Here is a 12,889-nt window from a genome sequence, read left to right as displayed (position 1 = left end):
TGAGTCACTGCACTTTAACTTTGCCGCAAAATAATCTTTTTTCGCCTTTCTAACGGGCGTAATTAAGTTTATTGCGTGCGCTAGAGTATGCCGCTTTCGCACGTGCATCATTACGACAAAGTAAATCTTTTTTTAATTGGTTTTTTGTGCATGTCAAAAGCATTATTTCTGAATTTCGCCAAGGCGCCTTCCTTTTGGTCACACGCTTTTTTACCAATGGAGCACATGCATCAAATTACCTGCATAATTCCCGCGGTTAACATATCCACAGCATCGTCAAACATCACTCTGAAGTTCAATCCCATGCCATTCAATGGAGGAAAGCTCTGAGGAAAACATTTGCAGATCCAACTTTTGACAGTTCTCTGTAGGAAATAAACTTTTCCTTCATCCTTTCCTTAGTCTTGCAAGGGCAGTCACAGAAAACCAACTTGTGGTCAGTGATACGCTTGCCTCGACCATCCAAGATCTTAGACGTGTCAACCACACCCAACAGTCATGTTGCTCAGGGAATTCCTAACGATGATATGATCAATCAAGGCTGCGGTATTGTCTGTTTCGCGGGTTGGCTCATTGACGATCTGAGCAAGGTTCATCGATGCCAAGAGATTCTGAAATATAACTTAATTTATTCTTGAAAATAAGCATAATATTTAATCTAGTTTCAAAAGAGAACTTTTTAAAATTTCCAACGCTTCACAGCAACCAAGGCGAGAATAAGGTACTATCAATCAACGTAAAATTTTGATTAAAAAGAAACAAACTTTATTATAATTATGTGCAGCGTGTATTACAAAAATAAAAAATGTTTTTAGATATATCGAGATGATTACTATTTATTTAGTGTTTGGATTTGGAACCAATATAATGTACATTCTATAATGGAGTTCCATGGCTGTCGACTGTATTTTGACAGTTTTCCGATATCAGTAAAATAGAGGAGAAGAGAAAGCCAAGACATCAACACGAAGATTCACGCCCCATCTGTCTGTCTTAGTGTTATCGTAGCTGTTCTTTCTGCTGTCACCCAACATTGACTTACAGACTATTTCACATGAAATTGTTATATTGCTTCTGCATACATATATGTCAGTAAAATAATAATGCATTATAAATTCCTTTTTTGTTTCCAAGTGTAACTTCAAAGAAATAAGATTCATTCTAGGTAAGGTTATTAGATCTTTAGTTGATAACTGCGTTTTTAATTTACATTATTGTTTAAAATCAATTATTTAACATAAAGTTCAAACTGATCTTTATATTTTGAAAACAGGTAATTACTTATATATTGGAATATATTTTAAAAATCTTTGTAATGTAATGAGAAAACTTGTAATTTAAAATAGTAAGGTTTTTTTTGTTCACTTAGAACAAGAATTTGAGAAACCTCTCGTTGCACTTACCTTTTAGCGTATTTTCAAATTGGCTGGATATTCAGGATTATTTTATCTTCCTTCTGTTGAAACTACATGATTAGGGCTACCGGGGTCTATATTTCAGCTCTAAAACTGAGAATGAAGGGTTGACTAACTCTGATCCAGTCTCTTCCAGTCTCTTAAAGTAAGGTGCAGGACTCCTTTGTGTTTAGAGTAGAATCCTCCGTAATAACCAAGACCTCAAACTTGCTCAACTTTACTATCATAATATCTTCACATTTTCAGTTTATAATGTGCCATTCCTGGGACATCCATGTGGTTGTTGAAGTCAGAGACTCGAAGTTGAAATCAGAGACTCGAAGTTAAAATCAGAGACTCGAAGTTAAAATCAGAGGCTCGAAGTTAAAATCAGAGACCCGACGGTGAACTCGCCTAGAACAAAATCACGACGATATTAGCCATTTATCGAGACAACTTAAGATTCATGACAACGTGGTCTCGTCAAAAGGACATAACCACACTATTATCAATATTAATCTGCCAATTAAAATACCAATCAAGGTAAGTTACTTTACTATTTACAACTTTACTTTATAGTATATTGAAAATTAGATGTCTCGCACGAAAGAGAACTTTTACAAAGTTCACGAGAGGAAAAAGTAATACGAGTTAGCCAATTAGGTTATTAATCCTCCAAGAATGTTGTTCCACGAACATTGGATGTAACTTATACTAACCAGTAATGAGTAACAGGTTTGCAAAAATATGTATTATATAAAATACAACTAAATAACGATACAAGTTACACTCTTCCAACAATTAAACCGCAGTATATATCGGTGTAGCTATAAGCACACGTTTGAAGTAACAAGATAATCGAAATTACTGAATTAATAGATTAACTTAGTGATGAATATTATGGGAAACGATGAAGCTGTCCGGTTTTAAATAACCGTGGCATAACCCCATAGAGGTATCTCCCAGCAAATTAGCGACGTTATTGTTGATTAATATTTTATGATAATATATGTTTATAATACGTCTTAATTTATGAAATAAATAGGCTACATGTTACAATAATAATTATAAAATGTAGCAATATTAGTTTTATAAATTTCATATGGTATACGGGAGTCTTTGATTACAATTAAATGGAAAGTCAAAAAAGTAAAAGATTCATTAGAATAGCAATTAAATTAAAGTTTATTAGCCTCTGAATTGTTAAAGATGGGTTGCACATAAATAATTCTTCTGTGTTACACTGTAAAGCCACTTAATGGTCTGATTCTGTGCCAACTTCAATAAATTGTACACCGAATAGTACTTTTACAGTTATTACTCAGTTAACTGTATGCAGGATTGTAGGTGCATGGTCACATTCAGGCTATTAGTCATTTGCTTAATTAGACCTATGTACGTGGTATTGGGAATATGTGAACCAGACCTTACTATTTTCATCGGAAGGAATTATCTAGCTATGTCAGGAACAGTTATAGACTGTCATTGTTAATTATATAAAATTTTGAAGTATAAATACGCTCCATATATATATATATATTCAAAACTATCATGTATATTGGGAAATATGGAGCGTATTTATACTTCCCAATTTTATATAATTAACAATGACAGTGTATAACTGTTCTTGACGTAGCTAAAAGCTTCATTATTATTTATATAATTATTCCTTCCGATGAATGAACAGAATAAAACGAAATTGCAATCCACGTTAAAACTCATTTCATCAACGTGATATCTACGTTAGGTGTTCTATAAATGTTATTTCTGAAGCGCTGAGCATTAATTAAAGGAATAATGAGGTAACATATAGTCCATTCTACTTTTTATTGAAGCTCATATATTGAAACAAGAGATCAGTTGTGCTGAGAACTACAGTTCATTATCTAAAACTCTAATTCATTCGCTTCTTTGCTAGAATCGCATCCTCGCCAGCTGTGTCAAATACAACATTACGTACAAATTTAATGACGCAGATTTTAATCATCTATCTAGATTATTCCTTGGTGCCGTCTAGTGCTGATAAACGCTGCATGTTTCATGATTCATGCACTGTACCGATGCATTGTCACTGTAATACATTACTTTTCGCACATTGTTATATATTCATTTGTTTAGATTATGTGTAATATTAACTCTTGACAAAGATTTTTATGTGTAAATACATAATCTGTATGGGCAGTATCAAGTACTACATATTACGCGCACTAATGCTGTATATACTGCGACAGACGGTTAGTCTTCTATTACAAAGTTTACATTGATAAAAATGTATATTAATACTAAAATAACATTACATATTGGTTTAATTCAACATTGGTTAATGAATCTAAATTACATGCATTATTAGGTTTCATTAAATACGAGGGTCGTCCATAAAGTAACCGCCGTTTGGGCGTGGCGCGATAAGTAGTGGGGGTAGCGCCGCCATTCTCACATCAGTGTGCGCAGCCGTTCAGTACGCTTCTAGCTGTGCAAGGGAGAGCATCGTGCGATCGCGCGTTCTTTTGTTACAACGTAAAAACATGAGCGCCGTGATAGAAAATCCCGCCAAGTGTGAAGTTCGTGGTGTAATAAGATTTCTGTGATCGAAAAGTTACACAGCAGCTAAAATTCATCGTGAATTGAGTGCGGTGTATGGCCCAAACACTATGAGTCCGTCAATAGGTTCGTTTTTTTAAAAATGGAAGAACGAACGTTCACAATGAAGACCGGAGTGGTAGGCCATCTCTCGTCAGTGATGACTTGGTGAACAAAGTGGATGAGAAAATTCGCAAGAACCGTCGCTTCACAATCTCGGAACTTTCGGATCATTTTCCTGAAACCTTTTACTGTGAAACCTTAAAATGGCTACGACGAGCGATTCAAAACAAGCGTCATGGTCTTCTGACATCTGGTGTTGTGTTTGTCCATAACAACCCCCTGTCTTCATACAGCTCAAAGAACAACAGAACTTTTGGAAAAGTTCAAATGGGACGTTTTTGACCCACCCTCCCCCCCCCCTACAGCCCGGACCTGGCTCCCAGTGATTTCTATCTTTTCCCGTACATGAAGCGGTGGCTTGCATCTCAGAGGTTTGCGAGTGAAGAAGAGCTTCAAAACGCTGTGACAGGTTGTCTACGTTCTCAGGCGGCAGATTTTTTTTAAAGACGGAATTTGAAAAAACTGTTAAAAGATATGATAAGTGCTTGAATTTGTATGGTGAATATGTAGAAAAGTAGAGAAAAGCTGTAGTTTTAACATTTATATAATAAACTTTTTGTATCTCAACTGGTTTATTTTTTATTTCAAAACGGAGGTTACTTTGTGGACGACCCTCGTACAAGTCAAACTTTACGAACAATCCATTTAAGCTGACCCACTCTGACCTCATCTTGGAAATTATACACGTAATAGAGACGCATTTGCACGCATGATAGACAGGGTGAGTGGCTCTTGGTGTGACAAAGATTTTTGGGTTATAATGCAATGTAAATGTAATACAATGGTGTTTATAAAAAAGTCTAACTCCAAAAATTTGGTCTGAAATGAATTATTTTCAGTTTTTCTAAAAAACCTGTGTTTTTGTACGTAAATCTGATATTTTTCAGCAACGTATAGACATATGTGAGCAAACTACATCATTTTTAGATTCTCCGTTAAATTTTAGATTTGAAAAAGCTATCGGTTCAAACGGTAAAAAAAGAAAATTAAGCTTCAGGTCGATTCAAATGGCAAAGTTGCTAAGTTTCAGAAAAACTGAAATATCATTGAACCCCATCTTTTACCACACTCTGTACACAAGAATGTGTCAAGTGATATTTAAAACTTTTCCATTTAATAGGTTTTAAAATGGTATGCCATATGACCATAGTTAAGTATTCGGTTACCTGCTTTTATCGCTTTGAATATTAAAAAAACATGCAAGCTACAAAAAGATTAAAACAATTTAATAACATCTGTACTTAATGTTTATGTTTTATAAAACTGCCTAATAAAACAAGGAATTGCAGATTCACAAAAAGTAAAGCAGTTTAAAATAATTTGTGGATGCTAGTTACGGATTAATGGTCACATCCTTTATCAATGTTTTAATTCCTTATCTTAGCACTTTCACAGTATTGTACATTCATTCCTTATCTTGTTTTGTAAGACCAGTGTCCACATGAATTACTTCTACCTCCAATAAACTATTTTTCTGCTCAATTTAGTCATGTGTAGGATGCCATGGAGTTCACTACTCGAGAATACGCTGATATGCACTTTATTTACGGGTTTTGTGATGGAAATGCCCGTGCTGCCCAAAGAGAGTATCAAGCTAGCTACCCTGATCGCCGACTTCCCAGTCATTCTGGGAGTAATTTTTGGAGTTAGACTTTTTTATAACCGCCATTGTATCACATTTACATTGCAGTATAACCCAAAACATTTTGTCACACCAAGAGCCACTCACCTTGTATAGTTTGGTTTTACTGAATTGTATTACTTGCTCAGGTGAAATGTGAGAAAGTGTAGACGTGAACATCAAGAAATGGTTAAATGTCCTCCAGAATATGTTAAAATACGATTAGGTTTATTGAAAACTGCACAAGAGTCTATTATTCTGCAGGTTTTATAGATTGCCAATCATAATATAAAGAATAGCTTCCGCCAGTACCCGCAGTGCGGTTACTTCACATGTTTGTTTAGAGAGATTTCTGCTATAACCTGAATTTTGGTTATAATTTCTTTATTAAATATTTAATGAATAATTTAAAGAGTTTTTTCACCACAGATGTTCAAAATAGTTGTCTTGTAATTCGTTTTAATGATTACACAGCAACATTAATAAATCTGTCCTTATATTATAAATTATTTTACTAAATCCTATCACATACATGCGTCAAGCACATAAATGATATGTATATTCTATTTATGAACGTCTACACTAAAGGTGTTAAGAGATTGCTGATAAAGTGGTGGGAATAGATTCAATGTTCGGTAACTGCTCAATCATAGCGCACCAGATGATCAATATCCACAGAGCTCAGTCGATTGGGTCCAGCGGTTTGATGAGTCCGTATAAGTCGTTATTAAAATATTAATATTTATAACTATTGATTGGTTATTTTGTGTTGCTTTACCAAGTAACTGTTAACACTAAATTTCTGTAAAACTTTTTATACCCCAATCTGAATCATTAAAGTGAACAGGTAAAGTTTCAGTTTCAGTATACACGTGGCTTACATTGTCTACACAACAATGTATACAAACAACATTTCTAGGCAGAACTTTCTATTTTACGTGAGTACTTGGGGTAAAACTTTTTATACGAATTATAAGTCACTTCATCTCTAACATAAGTAATCAAAAATAAATGTAGGATATTAAACTATCTATTTTCTAGGAGTATATCGGACGGTCAGGAGGTATTTTTCCTTATTTAAACTGTTGTTGTTAAATTGTCAGTTATAGAACAAATTTAAGTTCCATGAAGTTTTTATTTATATAACTCCTGATTACCGTCTCTTTAGTGTTGTCAGAAACTGTAATTTTTCCGTATTGTGATTGTAAAATGTTATCGATTCATATCAGCACGTTCTAAAATTAGAGTATTACATGAATGAAACATATGCTATTAATAAAAGAGGTGCATTTAATATTTTGAAATGTTTAAGATAATTAATTGACATAAGATCTTTTACCTTTTATTCCTTTATGTGTTGTTGAATGAAATAGAGATTTTTAAGTTGTATATGCCCGTATCACGGATAAATAAATAGAAACAAGATAACTCGAACAGTCTTCTGATCCTAAAATGAACCCCAGTCTCAATATATAACCTTTTTGAATTGAAAGATATCTTATTCTTAATAATACACTTTTCAATGCAGTAAAATATTATCATACAACCAGTATAAAATATTTTTTAATATTATTTTAATTCACAGACTTTAATACTAATACTATAGGTTACAGACTGTAGTTCTAATATATTAGTAATAAATCCATATTTAATTAAGCTTAAATCCTTAAATTCCCATCAGAGTATGCTAATCAGGTATTACTATAAATCTTTAGTATGAAAGAAATAATTAATTCATTACATATGGAGTAAATTATTATTATTGATATAAAAACCTAATGTCCGTATAACATATTAATATGTTAGACAGTTATATTATTATTATGTGCTTCAAAATTTATCTAACTAAAATAAATTATTGTACTATAATAATTTAATACATTAGGTTACATATAATTACCTATTTACAAATCCACTTGAATATGATTTAATATTTAATATATTATTCATTTTCTTGTATTCATAGAAAAGTCATAAATAATTAATAATTTTGTTTTGTTCTGAAAAGGAAAAATATTCTATAAAATAATCAATCAGCTATAAGTAGTAATAAAAGACTGTCACCAACTGCTTGATTTTATATGCGGTTTATTACAGTGATGACTAAATCAATTATCAATGTTATGTAGATATAGATAGACATTACTTTGTAAGCATTAACTGTTATTGCAGACGTAGTAAACTTCAGTGCTGAAGATTATACAAGACAACACTCTAAGAGAGAAGACTAACTCATTGGACAATCACACTATTTAATTAAAAAGGTTCATTTATTTATTTTTTTAGTAACTACAAACATCTTTTAGAAGTTCCTAGTATAGTACAGTAGTAATCTTCCCCAGGTGAATTAAGACGTCAATTTATTTATTTGAACTTGAGTCACAGATTAAAATATTTGTGAGTTTAGTTTTAGTGATTTAATTATTATTTGTAAATGCCTTAATATAAAGCCGTAAGCAACACCACCTGTCGTGTAAGAGGCTCGCTTTGTTCCATGCATACAAAGACATAGCTCATTTTATTCTTGAGATGTCCTGAGGACGGACAGGCAGTCAAGAGATTTTATAGAAATAATTAATGCATTGAATCCTAAGACAATAAGGAAATTCTAACCTACTACTGATAGATTGGCTTCAATGTGGCTCAGCCAAATCTTATCTCGAAGTTGGTTATATAAAATGAGAGTTTATGCAGTATTTTTAGTATACAAGTTAGCTCATGTAATGTGTAGTAGTCATACATTAAATTTCTTAGCCATAACAATACAGGGTGAGGCAGACCACCCGTACAGTACGTATAGCGGCCAAACCAAACGAGGTAGATTATTCGTAACAACTCAAACCCCACTATTTCCACCCCAAAAAATTTGGAGAAATTATTTTGAAATCTCTAAAACTCCCCAAAAGGGTAGTTTTTGGGGGGTAGGGGTGGTTTTTGGAAATTTTTCAAATGTAAAGGTATGTTGAGTTATACCTCATTTTAAAGGTATTTCTTCACTGATTATTCTGATGCAAAAAGTTTGAACCTATCTTGCCGCTTATGTACAGGGTACACCAAAACGTTAAAAAATCAGGGGTTTGTGGGTAAAGCTATTGCAACTACCTGCATAAATGTAGAGAGACGATATTTTTATTCAAAACTAATGATGAGACGGCTTATCGAACAATATCATCAAATGCCACCCTACCCCAAAATTTACACATTTTAAAAATACATAGAATTTTGAAATACTTAACAGCCCCAATCTAAAAAAACTCAAATAGCTACCTAGGTTGTGTTGTACATCATTAGAAAGGTCTTTAAAAAATAAACATTTTCTACATTTAAAGTTTGTCTCTATCTCCAATGGTTTCAAAACTGTAGTACAAAAATAGATTTTTTAATAATTTTACTCAATGTATTTGTTATAAAAGTCAGTGCAATGTGCAAGTAAAAAAAGTTCCAACAGTAAACTGGTCTCTTATTTTTATGATTAAAAAAAAAATACTGTACCCAATTTTTAAAAGTCTTTTAAAATTTAAAAAGGTATTAGAACACCGTAAACTACAATGTCTTACGATAAGTGCTGAGTTCTCTCATGAAACAGGAAAATTACCCAGTTATTAAATTATTACATTTTGAATTATAAAAAGTTTTACACTTAAATTACTCAAAATGTATAGGAGAAAACCTGTTGTTATTTAATCATTGATGTGAGTGCCATGGAAGGAAGGAGTATACTGTCATTATTAAAAAAGATAAACACTTCAAACTGGTTTTGAAAACAAATCTACCATGTTACAGCAGCATCATGGTAAATTATCAATATGACAATTATCAATTATCTAACTAAAACTAACAATAACCTAGTAACTGACCTCATGAAGAGTTAAAACCGGTGCTTAAACTGCAACCCATTGTTTTCCAGACAGAGTTCAATCCTTGAGGTAAAGCTATCTACAGCTCTCATTATCTCTTCTCTACTGATCGTGCCTATAGCCTCCCTTATCCGCCACATCATGTCCTCTCCAGTTGTTGGTCTTGATTTATACACTAGGTCTTTTAGTATACCCACAAGTAAAAGTCCATACACGTTAAATCAGGAGATCTCGCTGGGTAGTTCACAGGGCCGCCTCTTCCAATCCATCTGTCAGGGTACTGCTCGTTTAGAAATTAATCGAGAATCTTCGGCGTAGTGTGCTGGTGCCCCATTGTGCATAAACCACATACGTTGTAAGACTTTCTCAGGGATTTCGATTAGAAAGTTGATATAAACTACTCGGTCTAGGCGATCGTCAAAGAAGAATGGCCCTACAATTTTGTCACCGATAATACCGCACCAGGTATTTAGGGTCCAGTACCTTTGGCTGTCCACTTCTTGCATCCAGTGTGGGTTTTCAAACACCCAGTATCTCATATTGTGACGGTTCACTTCTCGATTACTCCTAAACGTAGCCTCATCACACCACAGAATGTTACGGTGAAAGTTTTGATTTTGTTGTAGTTTTTCTCGAGCCCACAAACAAAAGTTCATTCTATTAAGGTAGTCATCTCCATGGAGTTCTTGATGTAATGACATCCTATATGGGTGCATTTTATGATCGTGAACAATTCTTAAAACAGATCTTTGACTCATACCAGAATCAAGAACTACTCTTCGTGTGGAATCATGCGGATTCAGTTCAAAGGCTGCCAAAACTTCGGGTGCCCTATCACTTCTCACGGGTCTAGCGAGTTCCTTTCCTTCGTTGTGGTCAGGTTGAACATGACCTGTTTCACGAACTCGACTAGCAAGTCTTTGAAAAACGTTCCTGGAGTGATGTTCGCGGTCTGGGTAACGTTGGGCATAAAGAAGAGCGGCAGCTGAGTAAATTTGGAAACATCCCCCTAATACCATAAGCATCTGGAATCCCTCCTCATTTGAGAATGGTATATTAGAACAAACAAAACTTACACTACGTACTTAAAAAAAATTTTAATTAATATCTACCTCATACCACGTGGTCATAAGAACAACTGAATAGGGAGACGATAATAACAGAGATTAGATAAGAGACCAAGGAATTGGTTCCAAAATTCTTCCAGGGGCAACTCGTGTATTTGGGATTATTAAAACATGAACACCACGGTTAGATTGCTTTTGAAACATGTTACACTGATAGAAATCCTGTTTTTTATTACATTATTTTTTTTTATTATTATTACATTACAAATTAAACTTAAAAGTCCAACATTTTTCCATTTTTTCATTGGGTTTTGATATTAAAATTCAAACTAACTTAGTAAAATTATTAAAAAATCTATTTTTGTACTACAGTTTTGAAACCATTGGAGATATAGACAAACTTAAAATGTAGAAAATGTTTATTTTTTAAAGACCTTTCTAATGATGTACAACACAACCTAGGTTGCTATTTGAGTTTTTTTAGATTGGGGCTGTTAAGTATTTCAAAATTCTATGTATTTTTAAAATGTGTAAATTTTGGGGTAGGGTGGCATTTGATGATATTTTTTGATAAACCGTCTCATCATTAGTTTTGAATAAAAATATCGTCTCTCTACATTTGTGCAGGTAATTGCAATAAATTTACCCACAAACCCCTTATTTTTTAACGTTTTGGTGTACCCTGTACATAAGCGGCAAGATAGGCTCAAACTTTTTGCATCAAAATAATCAGTGAAGAAATACCTTTAAATGAGGTATAACTCAACATACCTTTACATTTGAAAATTTTCCAAAAACCACCCCTACCCCCCAAAAACTACCCTTTTGGGGAGTTTTAGAGATTTCAAAATAATTTCTCCGAATTCTTTGAGGTGGAAATAGGGGGGTTTAAGTTGTTACGAATAATCTACCTCGTTTGGCCTGGCCGCTATACGTACTGTACGTGTGGTCTTCCTCACCCTGTATATAAAACATGTTATAAGTAAAGTAAAAATTTTACTTTTAATAAAAGTTATTAAAATCTAGCATTTAAAAAATCCCAATACGCTTTCTATTACGAATGGAATTAAATGTATGTTTTAACCATGTAAAAAAGTAATTATTACAACTTCAGCTTTCTATAGACGTTGTACAGTACTTCCTAAAATAAAATTACACAGCAAATACTGAATTAAATTTGATATTGGATTATGACATATTATATAGCCGTATGTGTGTTTCAAATTATAACACCCAACAATAATTATTATAATTAAAGAAAAAATAGAAAACAATAAAAAGAATAACATAAAAAGTTTACCTAATTATTTGTTTTCAATTATTGCTTTTTATTTGTTGCATAGAAAAATATCATTGATGTAACATATTATAGCTAGTTAGAACCGGTCAAATGAGCACCAAAACGTTCCTGTAAACTGATTCGGAGTGTCTGGTTCACAACATACCAAAATATTTGGACAAACGTTAACATGTTAGGCTACTTCCTTAAACTTTAACGTTTAACTTGTTTTATTTCAGTCAGTCACATTTTAAACGTATAATTTTACTTTTAGCTATTCAAGTTTGGTAATTCTTATTTAAAATTAAGCGAAACCCTGTTACTTAGAATTATATTTACTTACTAATCATATACTATAAATTTTGAATTTATGTTAATAAAATATTATAGTTCGTTAATGGAAACTATATTTTTGCGCTTAGATGAAATAAAATAAATTTATTTATCATGGCTAACTATTTACTACCAGTTATTAATCAATATTTAAACTACTTAACTACGCAAATTCAATAATCCTTTCAGAGCTACGTAGATAAATCTCTAGATCAGGCACGTTACTTACCTCTATTTAAAAAAAAATTAAACATTAATATTATCAATAAAAACTTTTGTTAACTTTGACAATCTTTAAGTCATTTTAAATATTGATACTACACAATATGTGTTACTTACTTATATTATTTTAAAAATTCATTTTACCCTATCACTGTAATTAAGTACAGTTTAAAAATTAAAAAGAGACTTAATTTTGCGATATTTGCTTAAGATAGTGAAACGTTTTGAAATAATACGAATTAGAACTAAATGATAAGCCTGACTGAAGGTTGGAACACTTAATATGTTTTATCGACTATTTATGAAACGTGTGAACGCTAAATCCGTTCTTATTTAGAATACGTTTGATGCTTTATAAGTCAACTATTGTACAAGGAAACAAACTGTTGACAATGATAATGTATGGTTTATGG

General features: G+C 32.6%; 1 long non-coding RNA gene across 1 annotated transcript in view; it reads right to left on the bottom strand.

Annotated features, from left to right (window-relative positions):
* Positions 1 to 1,605: 1,605 nt before the first annotated feature.
* Positions 1,606 to 12,889, bottom strand: part of LOC124364274 — a 34,909-nt gene continuing 23,625 nt past the window's right edge. Inside the window, exon 2 of the long non-coding RNA XR_006922595.1 lies at positions 1,606 to 1,808. This is a non-coding gene — a long non-coding RNA (uncharacterized LOC124364274). The remainder of the gene's footprint in view (positions 1,809 to 12,889) is intronic.

Source organism: Homalodisca vitripennis, chromosome 1, assembly GCF_021130785.1.
Source record: "Homalodisca vitripennis isolate AUS2020 chromosome 1, UT_GWSS_2.1, whole genome shotgun sequence".
Taxonomy (NCBI): domain Eukaryota; kingdom Metazoa; phylum Arthropoda; class Insecta; order Hemiptera; family Cicadellidae; genus Homalodisca; species Homalodisca vitripennis.
This window is presented reverse-complemented; position numbering and strand designations above follow the sequence as displayed.